Genomic DNA, 16,921 nt, shown 5'->3' with positions numbered 1-16,921 from the left:
GAGCTCACACCCTCGTGAGCTTGACCCAAGTTTCAGCAGACTCACTATGAGCACGAATCCTACGTGAGCTGGCTCATCTGAAAAAAAATATATTTCTTTTGCAAGAAAATTTGAACTTGCAACTTATTTTTGTAATATTTTGTTTTCCAAATAAAATGTTAAAAAGAGTGACTAGACATTAGACACACGCTCACACACACACGCACACACTCTCGCCCGGGGGAAGGTATTTGTTACTGTCATGGGTAAGGAACCCCTCAGTTGGAACTCATGGTTTGAGGCTGTTTTGACGAATTATATCCTAATGGATGTGTTCAACACGGTAGTAGGGATTGGCTCTTGTATTGTATTTTTTGACGTAAGATTACGAGTTTACGAGAATATGGTATTTTGTACTTTTATCAGAAAAACACGACTTAAAACATTTGAGGTCCAGCAAATAAATCATGCTAAACGCATTTGAGGTAGATGTTAGGTAGGAAGAACTGATTCCTCTCTCTCTCTCTCTACACACACACACAAAAAAAAAAAAAACTAGAATATGGGAATTGGAAAATGTGAGAACTAGAGTGTACCGAGATACTCATGGGTTCTGTTTTTTTGTTATTCTCAAACTTGACTATGAATGTGATCTACATGCTTGGTGTTAAAGGTTCTGGCTCTAGAATTATCCATGCATAAGCAGGTTTTATAAAGGCTTGATCAAAGCACTGAAAATTCTAAATTCTAAAGGCTTTAGTCTCATATATATATATATATATATATATATATATATATATATATATATATATATATAAGTAATGCACTCCTGCCTGTTTTCTCGTTCTGCCCGTTAGGTCCCTTAAAAAATCACCATTTTTGGTATTTTTTTCCCACATCTAACACCATAGATGTGATCTTTAGTGGGAACCGGCTTTTGGATCACCAGAATCTGACATGTATACAGGTTTTTTCGGTGATCCAAAATCAATGGCTACTAAGGCATCAATTTTTTCTGGCTAATAAAAATACATTTTTTCTCTAAAAAAACATGATCCAACAAAATGGGATTGTAGAGCTAAACTATAGACATCTCATTGAAATTAGGCTCAGGATGATATTGTTTGCCTCCTTGGGTACTCAGTTCTGAGTGGATGCATTTAGAACTAGGGTATATCTCATCAACAGGTTGCCAAGTTGCAAACTTGGACACAAATCCCCTTCTGAGTTGTTCAAGAAGTTGCCATAATATGATCATTTGAAAGTGTTTGACTGCAAATGTTATCCACTCCTTGTGCCTTATAAAACCTCTAAGTTGTCACTGAAATCAATAGTTTGTATTTTTATTGGATATGGGACACTTTACGAGGGATACCTGTGCTTAGACCCTGTAACCAACAAGACCTATATATCTAGACATGTAAAGATTGATTAAATACATTTTCTCTATGTTGAAGTATTTACCCAAGCATGAGAACGCAAATCGTGAGTTGACGTGTCCTACAACCTTGCCTACATGTCCCAGTCTTACCAATGCCCAATATAGTGAACTCAGTCCCTATGAGTGAACCTATTGAAAACCTGAGTCTACCATTCCTGTGTCTTCAGGAAATTCATATTCTTATAACTAAATGACAGACTCGATGCCTGAACCAGCCATGACTCCTTTATCCTCCTCGTTTGTTGTTAATTTGATAGTTGACATCACACCATCAGTTGAAGTAAATAAGCCCGTTAGAACCCACTCTATGGTGACTAGGTCCCAAGACGGTACACTAAAACTGAGACTATTCCTTAGAGTCAAGCATCCTGTCACTATGGCCTTGTTGTGTCAGCTTGCCCAAGAAGTATAACCCAAACCTTTTCCCAAGCCTACAAAGAGAAGTGGTAATGTGTTTTGCAAGCTGAATATGATGCATTACTCATAAACTAAATATAGACCTTGATTTAACCACACAACTTAGTAGGTTGCAAGTGGATCTACAAATCCAAAAAAGCACGTAGATGGCACCATAACAATATACAAAGCTCGTACTCACAATGCTAAGAAGTGAGAACCTAAGATGATTGTGCATTTAGTTAAATCATGACATGCATCATTTAAAAAAAAATAATTAAAAATAATAACGCTACTCATGCATAAATGGCTGACCGTTCTGCAATGGTAAGTGCATGCATCCTTAACTGCTCATGCATAAGATTTTAATTGCTTATTAATGATATTCTTGTGATGAAATATGATGATATGCATATTTGAATGGATAATTGTTTGGATCATTACGTGAGTTTATGGAAATATGATCATGTACATTGATTTTGATTTACCGAAGATGAATGCTTACCTGTGTGAATGCACGATAGTATGCCTCATGTATATTGGTCTCGGTTTACCTGTATTCGTAATCCCTATTAGGATTTCATGAGTCTAACCCGTTTTATGGGTTTTAGGTGAAGTATGATATGCAACTATGGAGCTAATGTGAAATGCTTGGGTGGTGTCGAGAGACAATATTTTCTTTTCCCGAGAATAGTTTTGAAAGAATAATTTTGTTATTTTGTGATTGAAAAGGACTCAGATGTAAATTTTAAATGATTGAAACTGGGTTAAATTTTATTAGTAAATGTTATTCATATTTTAATTCAGTTGTGATAATTTTTCGTACAGTAACTCACCCAGGATGTTTAACCCAAAGAAAATTTTGTTTCCGCTGTTTAAAAAAAAATCTCTTAAAATTTTGGGTTAAAAGTTTGAGGTGTTATAAGCTCGAATCTCCTTATGGACTAAAACAAATAGATCACTCAAAAGTAATTTTATCTTCAAGTAAGTCATGAATGACTACTACTATTTTTTTTTACCACATCATAATTTCTGCTAGCACCTCAAAGTCAGACTGAGATAAATCATGATTCCTTCTCAAACAGTTTTCTAATGTGCATATATGCTAACTAATAAGCTCACCCTTGTGTTCACCAAATAATGAATCTGGCGCTGCTCAGATGTGTTATTTAATGTCCCCCTTATTTGCCTTTTTATTGAACCTTTCTCTCTCATCCCTATCTATCTCCCTATTTCCCTCTTCTTCTTTTTCTTTCTTCTTCCTCTTCTTATTCTTTTTTTGGTTTTCCTCTTCCACACAACCAAGAGGAGTACACACACACGTTGGAGGGGGGTTGAGCATCGAGCTACAACCACCACACGAAGTGAATAAGCCAATTCGATAGGAAAATCTGGTTTTTTCAACTAGAAGAGGCATTTTCTCGAAAAAGGTAGGGGTTCTATTCTGTACATGTAAATCAAAATTCATATACATGAGTTTATTCTGATTTTTAATTAGATGTACTCTGTACTGACACTCCCACGTGAGGATTCAATATTGAATTCATCAAAATTAGAGTAGAGACGATTTTCAAAAGAAAATCTCTCTCAAAAATTGATTTTGTTAAATCAGTTGGTATGGATCTTAATCAAAATTTTGATATGACACTAATATGCGTGTATACACTCTGAGGTGTACACACACATATATGTAATTCCCATGATATTTTGAGAAATTTTCATAATTTTTTGTGAATATCTCTATATGTGATAATTTGATAATGATGATATGTGTTATATAATATACAATAGACTAGGTCTTAGATTAAGACTTAAAAAAAATAAAATAAAAGCACTTAAAATGCCAATGGGTCATGTCAACTCTAGTGGAAACCAATTTTGAAATACATTTTTGAGAAAATAGAATTCATAAAAAAAAATAAACAAGCTAGAAAAATCATGGTTTAGAAGAATTTTACATGCATTTGAAAATAATTTGGTTTGTATTTAGAGTCATTCCATTTAAACTTAAATTATAGTTTTGAAAGAATTGAAATCCAAAATAATAAATAAAGTTAATTAGGAAAATAATTAAAATAGAATAGAAAATTTAATTTAACTAAATTGCATAAAATGATAGAGGTCCATAGGTGGGCCGTCCCATCCTATGTAGTACTTCCTTGTTGACTTAAGAAAAAAAAAGTAAGTTAAATCTTTAAATTCAAAGATTTTTAAAAGTTACCAAAACCATTTTTTAAAACTAAAGTCAAAAGTTGCCTAATCTCTAAGGAAGGCCTCCCAAGGGGTGGGACGTCCCATCCTAGATCTTTCTAGAATGGAGGCTGAGTAATAAGAAGTAAGAAAAGGAATAGAGAAAAAGAAAGTGGAAAAAAGAAGAAAAAAAAATGGCTAGACAAAGTCAAATTTGCTTGCCAAGAAAACAAGTTTGACATTAGGCAATATGGAAAGGTTGAAACCCCATATGGGGGTGTCGACCAACCCATATTAACCTATGTTATATAGTATACAATATATACTATACATTATACATATTATATGAGATATTGTTAACCTAAGTCTACTAGATATAAAACAAAAAATATAATAAAAGAAAATGATACAAAAATTAGAGGAAAGGAAAGGGGGGTGGAGATTAGATCAAGGGCTGAGATTAGCCCAGCCCCTTGACCTAATCCCCATAGTTTATAAAAAGGGAGGAGGGGCTCATGCCCCCCCCCCTATTTGGCCCTTTCTAGTTGTTTTGAGTTTTCTCTCTCCACTCTCCTCTCTCTTGCTTCTTCTTCCTCTTCCTTCTTCTTTTCTTCTATCTTCTTTGTGGTTTTCTTCTTGTGGAACCAAGAGGTGAACCTACATACATTGTTGTAGTGGGCGGAGCTTCTAGACACAGCCACCGCACGAAGTGGATGTCTGGTTCGCTTGGGGAGAGTTCATTTTTTGGCTAAGAGGAGAGTTTTCTAAAAAAGGTAGGGGTTCTATTCTCTACACGTAAATCAAAACTTATAGGCACGAGTTTATTCTGATTTCTAATAAAACAAACCCTGTGCTAAACCCTCCATGCGTGAGATTGGTGTTGGATTTGTCAAAATTGAAATAGAGAGGGTTTTTAGAAAAAAACCCTCTAAAAAATCATTTTTATTAAAAATAAGGTTTTCTTGGATTCAAATCAAAATTTTATTTCATAATAATATGCGTGAATACACTCTGGATTAGGACTGTATACATGTCTATACATGTGATGGAATCCATATGTTAGACCTTACAAAAAAAAATATGCTAAACGGCTATAGAGTTCGAATACAGGCAAATCAAGCTTAGTCGATTAGCTCGGATTCGAATTACCAAGTTGTTAAAAAGAAAAGACTTCATAAAATCTGTTTTGGATTAATGAAGAGGGGTTTATTCTGATTTTTCTAGGGAAAAATTGGTTCAACCCCTAAAGTAAAAGATTTACTTAAAAAAGAAATTAATAAATTTGTGCATATCATGTGTTATGAGTTTTTAGAAACAAAAACCGTATTCAAATTAAAGTAGGATAAAAATTTATTGCTTTCTTGCAAAAATCACAGTTAGAATTTGTGATCTAATGTTCTTATGCATGGGATATGCTGTTAGTTATAATTGTGTTATTTTTCCATGAAAAAATATGCATCTCTATGCTTGAAATTGTGAAAATACCGAAATTATTTTTGAGGAAAATAGTGTTTGGGAAGACTAATCAATTTTCCAGCCTAACGACTGCGAAAATGGGTTTTTTCTATGATGGATTATGTAATAATCATATATTGATATTTATGAGATTTTATTTGATGATTTCATGTGAAAAAAATAGAAATATGAATTTGGGTGGCCTATTTCTGCTCACCTGAATGCATATTACCCACTATTCCATATTTTCAGCCCGACACCCGATCGATAAATCGTTCGTATCTCCCTCGTCCGGAAGAGTTTTTATGAACGGTTTATTGTGTTGAAAAGCTAGTAAAATTTGACATTGAAATAAGTGACATATATTTGATTATGCAAATGGTTGGATGCATTTAATTGTTATAATCGTTGCTTCATGATGAATGTATGCTTAAGCCAAAATTAAAGAAAAGCAATGTGCAATGATATGAGAAGTATGTATTTATAAAAATATGCATCCATGGGCCCAGAAGAGGCTGAATCCCTTAATTAGATTTATAAGTGTGTTGCATGAAATTAATAAATTTAAAAAGTTAAATCATGTAACACTAAAAAATCGATGCTTGAAAAGAGAGGGCAAGCGGTACTTTCGACTTCATGGATATTGTTTTGAGCATGAAAGGTTGCTCCTCCCTAACCACAAAGATAGAAGAACTCGCTGTATTAGACTGAACTGTAGAGGATAAAAACTTATGAGTGGAAAACTGATGCATCGGGATGACGGTGTTGGGAGCACTCTCTCGATAAGCTCGTCCATCACCTGTAGACGGGTGAAAGGTGCCCTAGCGAGGACAAAGCCATAATTGTATAAAAAAACTGTCTGCGTCATGGCCCTGATCCAGGTTTAAGCCTGTATTAGTACCCACAAGGCTAAGAACTGAAACCTAAAGCGATTCTATATTTAGTTAGGCATGGCATGCATCATCTAAAAAGAAAACCTAATTAAAGATTAAAAAGTCATGCATGCATACAATTTGAATTCTGCAATGGTAACTGCATGTATTTTTAACTGCTCATGCATATTTAAATGTTTATCGTTAAGTGATTGCTTTTAATAAAAAAATTTATGTAAATGAATAATTGAAAGTCCTGTAAAAAATTACATTGCATGTGTTTTAGTGTGATTAATTAATGTTTGGGTGTGTGAGTATTAGATTAATTTTTACATGCATGTTTTAATTCGTGTATATTGAATAACTCTTCCCTATTGAGGACATAATTGTCAGACCCTATTATTATTTAATATTTTTAGGAAGTGAATAGACGACCATGCGATGGTGGGATGTTGCGACGGGGACCGAGACAAACCTTTCCCATTTTTGGACTTTGTTTCAGATTGCGAGCATTTACAAGTGCTCAAAGACTGATATTTATTTAATTTGAAAAGACTCTGTTATTATTAATTCAAAGTAGTAATGGACATTTAGTTATTTATGAATGTTCAATTTTAAAATTGAAGTATATTTAAAAGGGTATGATAGAACTATAATACGCCAAAGCTTTTATCCCATTTGAATTTCCACTGCAATTTTATAAAACCATTTAAAAAAAATTACATGATTTTTAGGATAAAAATTATGAGGTGCTACAATATATGTGTGAGGAAAGCTCTGGTTTTAAGCCTTAACGAGAAAAAAATTATAAGCCATGCATGGGTTCAGATACGGGTCAATCGGGCATGACCGATTAGCCTGGATTCGAAGTATTAAGGGTTTTCGAATAAAAGCTCTTTATAAACCCTAAAGTATATTAATGAAGAAGGGTTTGATCTGATTTTCTCAGAGAAAATTCGGTTCAATCCCTAGAAAAAACATTTTGTTTGAATTAAAAACATAAGATTTAATGCAAATCGTGTGTTATGGGTTTTTTTCGAAATAAAAATCATTTTTGAAGTATAATAGGATAATATGTAATTAATTCTTTGTGAAAAATTTAGTTAGATTGCTTGATTTAATATTCTTATTCATGTTGTATGCTTTTAATTAAAATTTTATCATTTTTTCTGTGAAAAAATAAATAAATCTATGCATGAATCTAAGAAAAACACTGAAAACTTTTCTAAGGAAATAGTTCTTGGGAAGATGGATCGATTTCCCCACCTAATAGTTGCAAAAATGGGATTTGTCTGTAAAGAAATATGTAATATCATGAATTAGGATTTTTTAGATAATATTTAGAGCACTATTGTTGAAAATTTTCGAAACTATCAATTTGGGTGGCCTCTTTTTGCTCACCCGAATGTAAGTTTCCCGTTATTTCGTATTTCTGGCCTGACACCTGACCGATAAATTGTTTGTATCTCCCTCATCCGAAGGATTTTTTACGAATGCTTTATTGAGTTAGTAACAAAATTTCACACAATATGTGAAATTTTGAGCTTTGTTCTCTGTTAGAGCACAGAACTGTAAAAGGTTGGAATAGAAAAGTATAGGCGTTCACTAGACCGGTCATATCTTCCTCATACGGAGAAATTTTTATGAACAGTTTATGACATTGAAAAGCTGACAGAATTTTCTATAACTTGTCAAAATTTCAGCTTTGTATACAGAATATACACATCTCTGTGATAGTTGTAATAGTCAGACAGATTAGGGATTTGATGAATCTTGAACCGGTTGAGGACTGGGTTAGCAATGTAGGTGATGTTTTGCCGATATTTGAACATATTTTTATGTGAAATGAATGGTACTATATATGAAATTTAATATTGACTATATGCAGGTATTGAGTGTCCAATTAGAGACATGACATGATTATGGTGCTTATGGCACAAATGCTTTGCATTGCAAAACTGATATTGAAATGAATGAAGTATGCCTGGAATGTGAATGTTTGGATGCATCTAATTGTTATGGTCATTGCCTAATGAAGAATGTCTACTTAAGCCAAAAATGAAAGAAAAAAATTATACAATAATACATAAAGTTTGCATTTTTAAGAATGTGCATCCATGGGCCCAAAAGAGGTCAAATCTTTAAATTGGATTCATGTGTATTGTATGGAATTAATGAATTGAAAAAGTTTAACCATGTGACACTAAAATATGATGCTTGCAAGGAGAGGATAAGCGATATTTCTGTCTTCGTGGATACTATTTTTGAGGATGAAAGGTTGCTCCTCCTCAGCCACGAAGATAGAGAAACCCTCCACATTAAATGACAACGTGAAGGATAAAAACTCATGAGTGAAAAACGGATGCATCAGGATGATGGTGTTAAGAGCGCTCTCTCGATATGCTCGTCCCTCACCTGTAGGACTAGTGAAAGGTGTTCGACCAGACCAAAGCCATAATTATATAAAAACACACATGTGCCATGGCCCTGATCCAGGTTTGAGCATGTGTTAGTGCCCACTGGGCTATGAAGTGAAACTTAAATTTAGTTAGTCATGGCATGCATTATTTAAAAAAAAAAATCTAATTAAAGATAATAAAGCCACTCATGCATAAATGGCTGACCATTCTGCAATGGTAAGTGCATGCATCCTTAAATATTCATGCATATGATTTTAATTGCTTATTAATGATATTCTTGTGATGAAATGTATATTTGAATGGATAATTGTTGGAATCATTGTGTGAGTTTATGGAAATATGATCATGTACATTGATTTATCTGAAATGGATGTTTACCTGTTTTAATACATGATAGTATGTCTCATGTATATTGGTTTCAGTTTACCTGTATTGGTAATCCCTACCTGGCTTTCACGAGTCTGACCCATTTTATGAGTTTCAAGTAAAGTATGATATTGAACTGTGGAGCAGATGCGAAATGCTTGGGAAACGTCGAGAGCTAGTTTTTTTCTTTCTTCGGGATAGTTTTGGAAAAATAATTTTGTTATTTTATATTAAAAAAACCCGGATGTAAATTTTAAATTATTAAAACTAAGTTAAATTTTATTAGTGAATGTTATTCATATTTTAATTCGGTTATAATGAATGACCATATTGTAACTCACCCAGAATGTTTAATCCAAAGAAAATTTTGTTTCCGTTGTTTGAAAAAGAAAGAAAAAATCGCTTAAAAATTTGGGTTAAAATTTTAGGATGTTACAAACTTGGTATTACACTACAAGAAAAATGTAGATTAGCGACAGACGCTATCCATCATTAATCCATCGCTAATGTGTTTAGTGATGGATTAACGACGGAAATTGGTCGTTGCATAATCTTGGTCGCTAAAATATGACATAATTTATCTGTCGCTAATTAACGAGGGATAATGTCTGTCGCTAATCCATCGCTAAATAAGGACTGATTTGGTTTTGTGAAGGAATGTATTCCGTCGCTAAATTTAACGACGAATACATATTTGTCGCTAATGTCCGTCACCAATTGAGCGAGGGATTATCGATGGATTAAATTCCATCGCAAAACATCGATCGATATAAATTGGTGATGGATATTAGCGATGGATAATATTCGTCACAAATTTAAAAAAAAAAATAAAAATTTTTAAAAAATTTGAAATATGAATATCGTGAAAAATTTCTCGTTATACAATTTATATAACTTGTGTATAAAAAATAAAGTACACATAAAAAATACATATACAAAGCAGGTGAAACAAATTTAACACAAGTTATAAGTTACAATATAGTCATTGCCAAGTTCTAATTAGTTGCAAGTACGTGAAACAAATTAAACAAATGAATCTAATCCTCGCTGAGATTTGGGGCATCATCCCCTTCGTTGTCTCAATCTGCCCCTCCATCCATGCCTCCATCAACTCTCCTCTACGCTGATCATCTCCAGCATCCTACAAAAGAACCAAAATGTTAGTATTGATAAACAAAATATAATGAAATAAATTATATGCAATGCACCTAGTCTAATGCAATCAAAGTAAATGGTTGAATGACATATATATTAGAAATAAAGTGAAGGACAATAACAGAATTCAAATATGTGTTCTAAGACTGACAAAAAAAAATCATAGTGATTCAATCATGCAGATATGTATTCTAAGGTTGTCAAAAAAATGTCACAGTGATTCACGCATGCATATAATGTTTATAAGGTTGTCAAATAAATGTGTTATGTATCACAATCATGCATATATATGTTATAAGGCAGTCAAAAAACTTTTATAGTGATGAAATCATGCTTATATGTGTTCTAAGGTTGTCAAAAAACTTTTATAGTGATTCAATCATGCATCTATGTATTCTAAGGCAGTAAAAAAATTTCATAGTGATTCAATCATGCATATATGTGTTCTAAGGCAGTAAAACAATTTCATAGTGATAAAATCATACTTATATGTGTTCTAAGGTTGTAAAAAAAAAAATCATAGTGATTTAATCATGCATATATGTGTTCTAAGGTTGTCAAAAAACTTTCATATTGATTCAATCATGCATATATGTGTTATAAGGCAGTCAAAAAACTTTCATATATGTTAATATCATGCTCATATGTGTTTTAACGTTGTCAAAAAACTTTCATAGTGATTTAATCATGCTCATATGGGTTCTAAGGCAGTCAAAAAACTTTCATAGTTATTCAATCATGCATATATGTGTTTTAAGGTTATCAAAAAAATTTCATATTGATTCAATCATGCATATATGTGTTATAAGGCAGTCAAAGAACTTTCATATATGCTAATATCATGCTCATATGTGTTCTAAAGTTGTCATAGTAATGAAAGAATGCTTGTATGTGTTCTAAGGTTGTCAAAAAACTTTCATAGTGATTCAATCATGCATATATGTATTATAAGGCAGTCAAAAAAATTTATAGTGATGAAATCATGCTTATATGTGTTCAATCATGCATATACTAGCTTGAAATATAACGACATGAAACAAATTACATGAATCTTTATACCTGACGGGCACCGGAGCTCATGTTCAATTCAGACGAAGTTCCCCTGTCCCGAAAATAGTTGCACAACTCATTATGGACAAGGTTGGGAATGGCTTCATGTAAAAAGTCACGCATTTTGTTCTCAAGACGCTGACAGATACCATCTCAAGACATAGCAGGGTCAATCGGACGGTGGGAGTTGATGCTGGCAGAAGAACTCTGAGAGCCCTAGTCGCAAGAGGCAATGACTGGTGTGGTGTTGTTATCATTGCAAAATTTTACTTTTGCAAGTCAAACTGACCTTTGAAAAAGTTTTTTGAAAATAACTCACCTCCGTTTTAAAATGCGAGAAAATTCTGTAGAATGGGACTCGCTTGTTGGTACGAGGTTCAACCATTCCTAGCGCCTTTACCAGAGGTAATTGAACCAAGGATCAATAGTGTGCTTTAACTTTGCTCAACTTATCTAAATCATGTTCTATTTCCTAAATGCACAAAGAATCAGGCATGTGCTATGAATTTTTAAAAATGCAGATTTGAAAACATGATGTTTGCCTTAAAGATTTGAAATACTCATAAAGAATCTGGGAAAAGATGATACTTTGAAAGTCGTGAGCTTTGTGAGAGAACATTTCTGAGGAAAATGAAAATTGATTTCTGAAGAAATACAAGTGTTTTGTGACAATCAATTTCTGAAGAATTTCAAATAACTTTAGAAAATTGGGTTTCTCTGAATTCAAACTTTGAAATTGAAGATATTATGACTTGGAAAATCGTGATTTGAATTTGAGAAATACTTAAAATACCACTTGAAAGCTTAGAGTTTTAAGAAAATCAATTTCTGAGTAAGACTTAGAAAATTTTGAGAAAATCGATTTCTCTGAACTAGAATTGGAATTTGTGAATTGAATGAAAGTGGATTTGAAAGACATTGTTTGGAAGAATTGAGAAAATCTTTTTGTATTTTTTAGAAATGTAGTGCATTTTGAAGTTAGCCTAAGAGTGTAGGCTGAATGTGGCTAATATGAAGATCACAAATCTGGGTCTCATTCGTATTTTGACTATGGCCATGAATACGAATTCCATCGAGATTGTCAACTCCCTAAGAGCTTGTGCATGTGCCATTCGTGTCAACCATAGTGGATTTGAAAAGAATATGCATGAATTATACATCCATCAAATATTGAAATTGCAAAATTAAACTATATGCAATGCATCCTATTCTAAGCAAAAATGTAAATTCTTATTCTAAATATTACAACTTGATATTATATTGAATTGAAATAAAAGTAAATAAATAAAAAATCTTTCTTCTGAATATCCCTGCAAAACTAGAAACAAGTTATCACAGAAATGTAGGTTTATCTGGATTTATCCAAAAATATTGAGAAATTATCAGATATTATCCAAATGTAAACCCAATTCATACTTCCCTGATATAAACATAAATGATGAAATTGGATTGTAAATATGAAAATGAGATTTGAAATATTGAAATTGGGGCCAAAATGCCCCTTATAGCAAGGCTATGGCCTTGAAATCGGGATTTTTCATAAAGATATTTTGTAAAATGCAAATTTTGAAATTCAAATGAGAATAAATCAAACACAAGATGATATAATATGATTTAAAATGAGAGAATCAAAGTTTGGAATTTCGAAATTGAGGTCAAATGACCAAAATGCCCCTGATAGCAAGACTATGGCCTTGAAATCAGGGTTTTCAGAAAATACTTTGGTAAAAACTTTGAATTTTGGGTTCAAATAAACATAAAATCGGATGAAAAACACCCTAATATGATTGAAAACATACACAAACCCTAAAAATAGGAACTTATACACAAAAAATCAAAAATATCATGAAAATCATGATTTTTGTTAGTGTTTTGGGATCCTACGGGCACCCTGTTTTGCAATATATTCAATTCAAGCATCAAATGACATCCAAAATTAATAAAAATAGACATATACACTCCTTATAACCCTAAAATTAGATTGGAAACATAAAGATCAAATTTTTACATAATTTTAATACAAAAATTGCAAAAAAACCCTAAAATATGCTATTTTTACCCGCGGGCATGTACCTATTTCGGTGTTAGACCCAGATCAGGTGTCAAACCACCATATAAATTCATAAAAATTTATAAAGGAATAATAAACATAAAAATATAGATTATCCCTTTTACAGATCAGAAAAATCATCTCTAGTTATGGAGATATCATTCCGGCAATATTTGATCAATTATAACAAATATAAAAAATATCCAAACAGATGCTTCCAATTTTAAATATATATAAAAATAGTAGAATACATCATAAAATTCTAGGATTTCCATAGTGAATAGAGAACATACAGATAAGGAACCTCCCTTTTTACAGATCATTGATCAAATCTTCGATTAGGGAGATACAATCAACACAAGTTGAATTAGGGTTTTAATAAAACATAACGAGTTCTAAAAAGTTGATCTAACTCTCTGACAAAGAAAAAATAGCAAACAGTAATATAAAATTATAAGAAAATTACAGTAAATAATAGAATTTAATACGAAGCGGTTTTAATTTACAGATCATGAATTGGATCTCGAATGACAAAAATAACGCAACTGCAAGTTATACTTGAATATGAATAGCAATTTTAAACCACAGTAATCACGATCGAATTTGTATTTTTATAATGGGGTTCCCGAATCCCAAAACCTCTGATTTTTTTACAGTGACTCGCTGACATATCCATGGACTAAATATAAAAAAATAGAAATTTTTATGAAATTTTTATGAAATATTTAAATGTGAAATAGCATGCTTTCTACAGACCTAGAATAAAAACACATGAAAATCTAAGAAAATACCTAAAACTATGATTTAAACATAGAAAATAACAAAAAACACATAAACAGCATAACGAAATTAAATTTAATGTTGGAATATATGAAATAAGCATTAATATGATAATAAAATAAAATAAAACATAGGGAATTCATGGCTGCAATTGATTTTACCTTTGAAAATATGGATTTAACCCATTTAACGGGTAAATCGCATATCTCATTGGCTAAGAACATAGAAAACGTACCTCTAAACGATTCTAACGGATTAGAATCCTGAAAAACACCTTAAAACTGATATAAATCATCTTCTTGGGCCGATTTTGGGGTTCTTGGATAAACTCCATGGTTAAATTCATGAACACAAGAGATGCTCATGGTGAAATCCATGGCAAAACACAAAAAAAAAAAAACTATCAAAAATCATTAAGGAATTTTACCTTGGGTATTGTATCTGCAATGGAGGAAGGAGGAGGTGCTGGAGAGGAGAGAGAAGCTCCAAGAAATTGATGAGAATGGAATAGGGGTCGACCCCCCCCCCCCCTATGAGCTCTTTAAATAAGGAATTTTTAGGTTTTAATTAAGGAGAGTTCTAGTTTAACTAGAACTCTTCTTAATGAAGCAATGTGGGGGGCAATTTTTCTAAAGGGATTTAACCTAATTACTAACCTATCTAAGTCCTAATCAAAACCCTAAAATACCCCAAATGTGGCGCCACCCCTTGTGGGCCTCATTTGGGTTTTTTTGAAAACCCTAATTTTTAAAGTTTTAAAATCAAAGTTAAAAACAAAAAATAAAAATGAAAGTTTTAAAAATAAACTTTGACTCACCTAGACATCTAACCTAAGTAGGACACTGACTAAACCTAATCTAACCCTGACTTCTTCAGATGTGGCGCCACCCAGAGTGGGCTCCACTTGAATTTTCAAAAATGATTTTAAAACTTGAAAATGAGAGGTTTTTCAAAAGAGATTCAAAAGTAAACTTGGAATTGAAGGTTTTGAAATGGCATGGAGTCCTGACTGGGTCAAAACTCCTCTAGATATGGCACCAACTGAGTGGGCCCCACATCAAGATTTTGAAAAATCTGAAATAAAGACTGAAAATGGTTTTAAAAAGGGGTTAAAATCAACAAATGGAATTCAAGGGTTGAAAATAGAGTTCTGAGCGAACTGAAACTCTAAACCAGAGTCCTGAACCAATTAGGACTCTGAGATTTTAGATTTTTGAAAGCCAAATGATAAAGTTTTTTGAAAGATTTTATCAGAACTGGTAAAATAAATCAGAAAATACAGTTAGGGTTAGAGTCCTAACTCAATCAAAACTCTGAAATAGAGTCCTGAATCAACCAGAACTCTGCTAAATGACCTAATTTCTGAAAAACAAATAAAAAAGAATTAAAATGAAAGTAAAAACAAACTTCAGAATAGACTTCTAACTGGATTAGGACTCTGGGACAGAGTCCTGATCGGACTAAAACTCTAGATCTTTTTGGTGTTTTCTAAAAAAAATAGATGAAGGAAGTTGTGAAAACAGTGAAAATAGCAACAAGTATTGAAATCAAAATAGAGTTCTGATCCAACTGGGAGTCTGGGGACAGAGTCCTAATTGCACTAGGACTCTCAAAATTTTGGATTTTCTGAGAAAACAAATGAAAAGATCTTGAAAAATAGGTGAAAACAAGATAGAGTTGAAGTCTGGTTCAGAGTTCTGATCTGATTAGAACTCTGAGAAAGAGTCCTAATTCGACTAGAACTCTGAGAATTTTTTGTTTTTCTAAAAAGTGAATGATGAGATTTAGATAGAGCTTTTGAAAACCAGTGAGAATGAAGTAAAAAAAATGAACTCAAGATAGAGTCCTGATTCGATCAGGACTCTGGGATAAAATCCCAGAATTTTTGAAATTCTATAAAGGTGCAACAAATTTGAAATTTGGAAAAATAAATAAAGAGATTTTGGAAAGATTCTCTCAAAACTGAAATCAGGGTCAGAGTCCTGATCCAACTCGGACTTTTTGAATGGAGTCCCGATTCAACTAAAACTCTGAGTTTTTTACTCTTTTCGAAAGATTTTAAAAGATTTGATTGAAAATAGCTAAAATAGCCATGAAAAATAAAGTCTTAATCTGACTGAAACTCTGAAGAAGAGTCCTAATCTGATTGGGGTTCTTGAAAAAGTGTCCTAATCCAACTAAAACTTTGGGATTTTGGCCAAGATGACAAAAATGGGCAAGGGATATGACCACGACTGGAGTGCTAGATCTCGATGATGAGATGCAATGGCATGCAATGCTATGCAATGCAATGAAATGATAAGTCGAATGCATGCAGTGATATGTAATGACTTGTAAAATGTAAACCCTGAATGAGGGACTTGGAATCCTGGATCCCTGGCAGAGACAAAGAATTTGGAGATTTTCATCTGAGGATGAGAACTGATAATTGAAATTGAGCCAAAATGAGGGTTGAATCTTGATTGTAGGATGAAGTATTGAAATTTTTGTACAAATATGGATTATGAACAACCCTGGCTCAGATTTCGACCAGCTGGTTTCCTGAAGACTGCAGAGAGTGGGTCCCAGTGGCAAGAGGCAGGTGTTTGTGAATGAGGGTGAAAATTTAAGGTGTTTACAGGTGTTCATGTTACTCTCAAACCTGAACACACGACCCTTTTTGGGTTCACCGGTTGTAGTCATCCATGCTGCATCAAAAGGCGGATGCTGAGTAGAGTCATCGCCATATCGCTCTACCATCTGTTGCTCGTATGACTCCTACAAAGTA

The sequence above is a fragment of the Nuphar pumila genome, chromosome 8 (assembly GCF_984573655.1).
Source record: "Nuphar pumila chromosome 8, dmNupPumi1.hap1.1, whole genome shotgun sequence".
In the NCBI taxonomy this organism is placed as follows: Eukaryota; Viridiplantae; Streptophyta; class Magnoliopsida; order Nymphaeales; family Nymphaeaceae; genus Nuphar; species Nuphar pumila.
Note: the sequence above shows the minus strand (reverse complement) of the source record.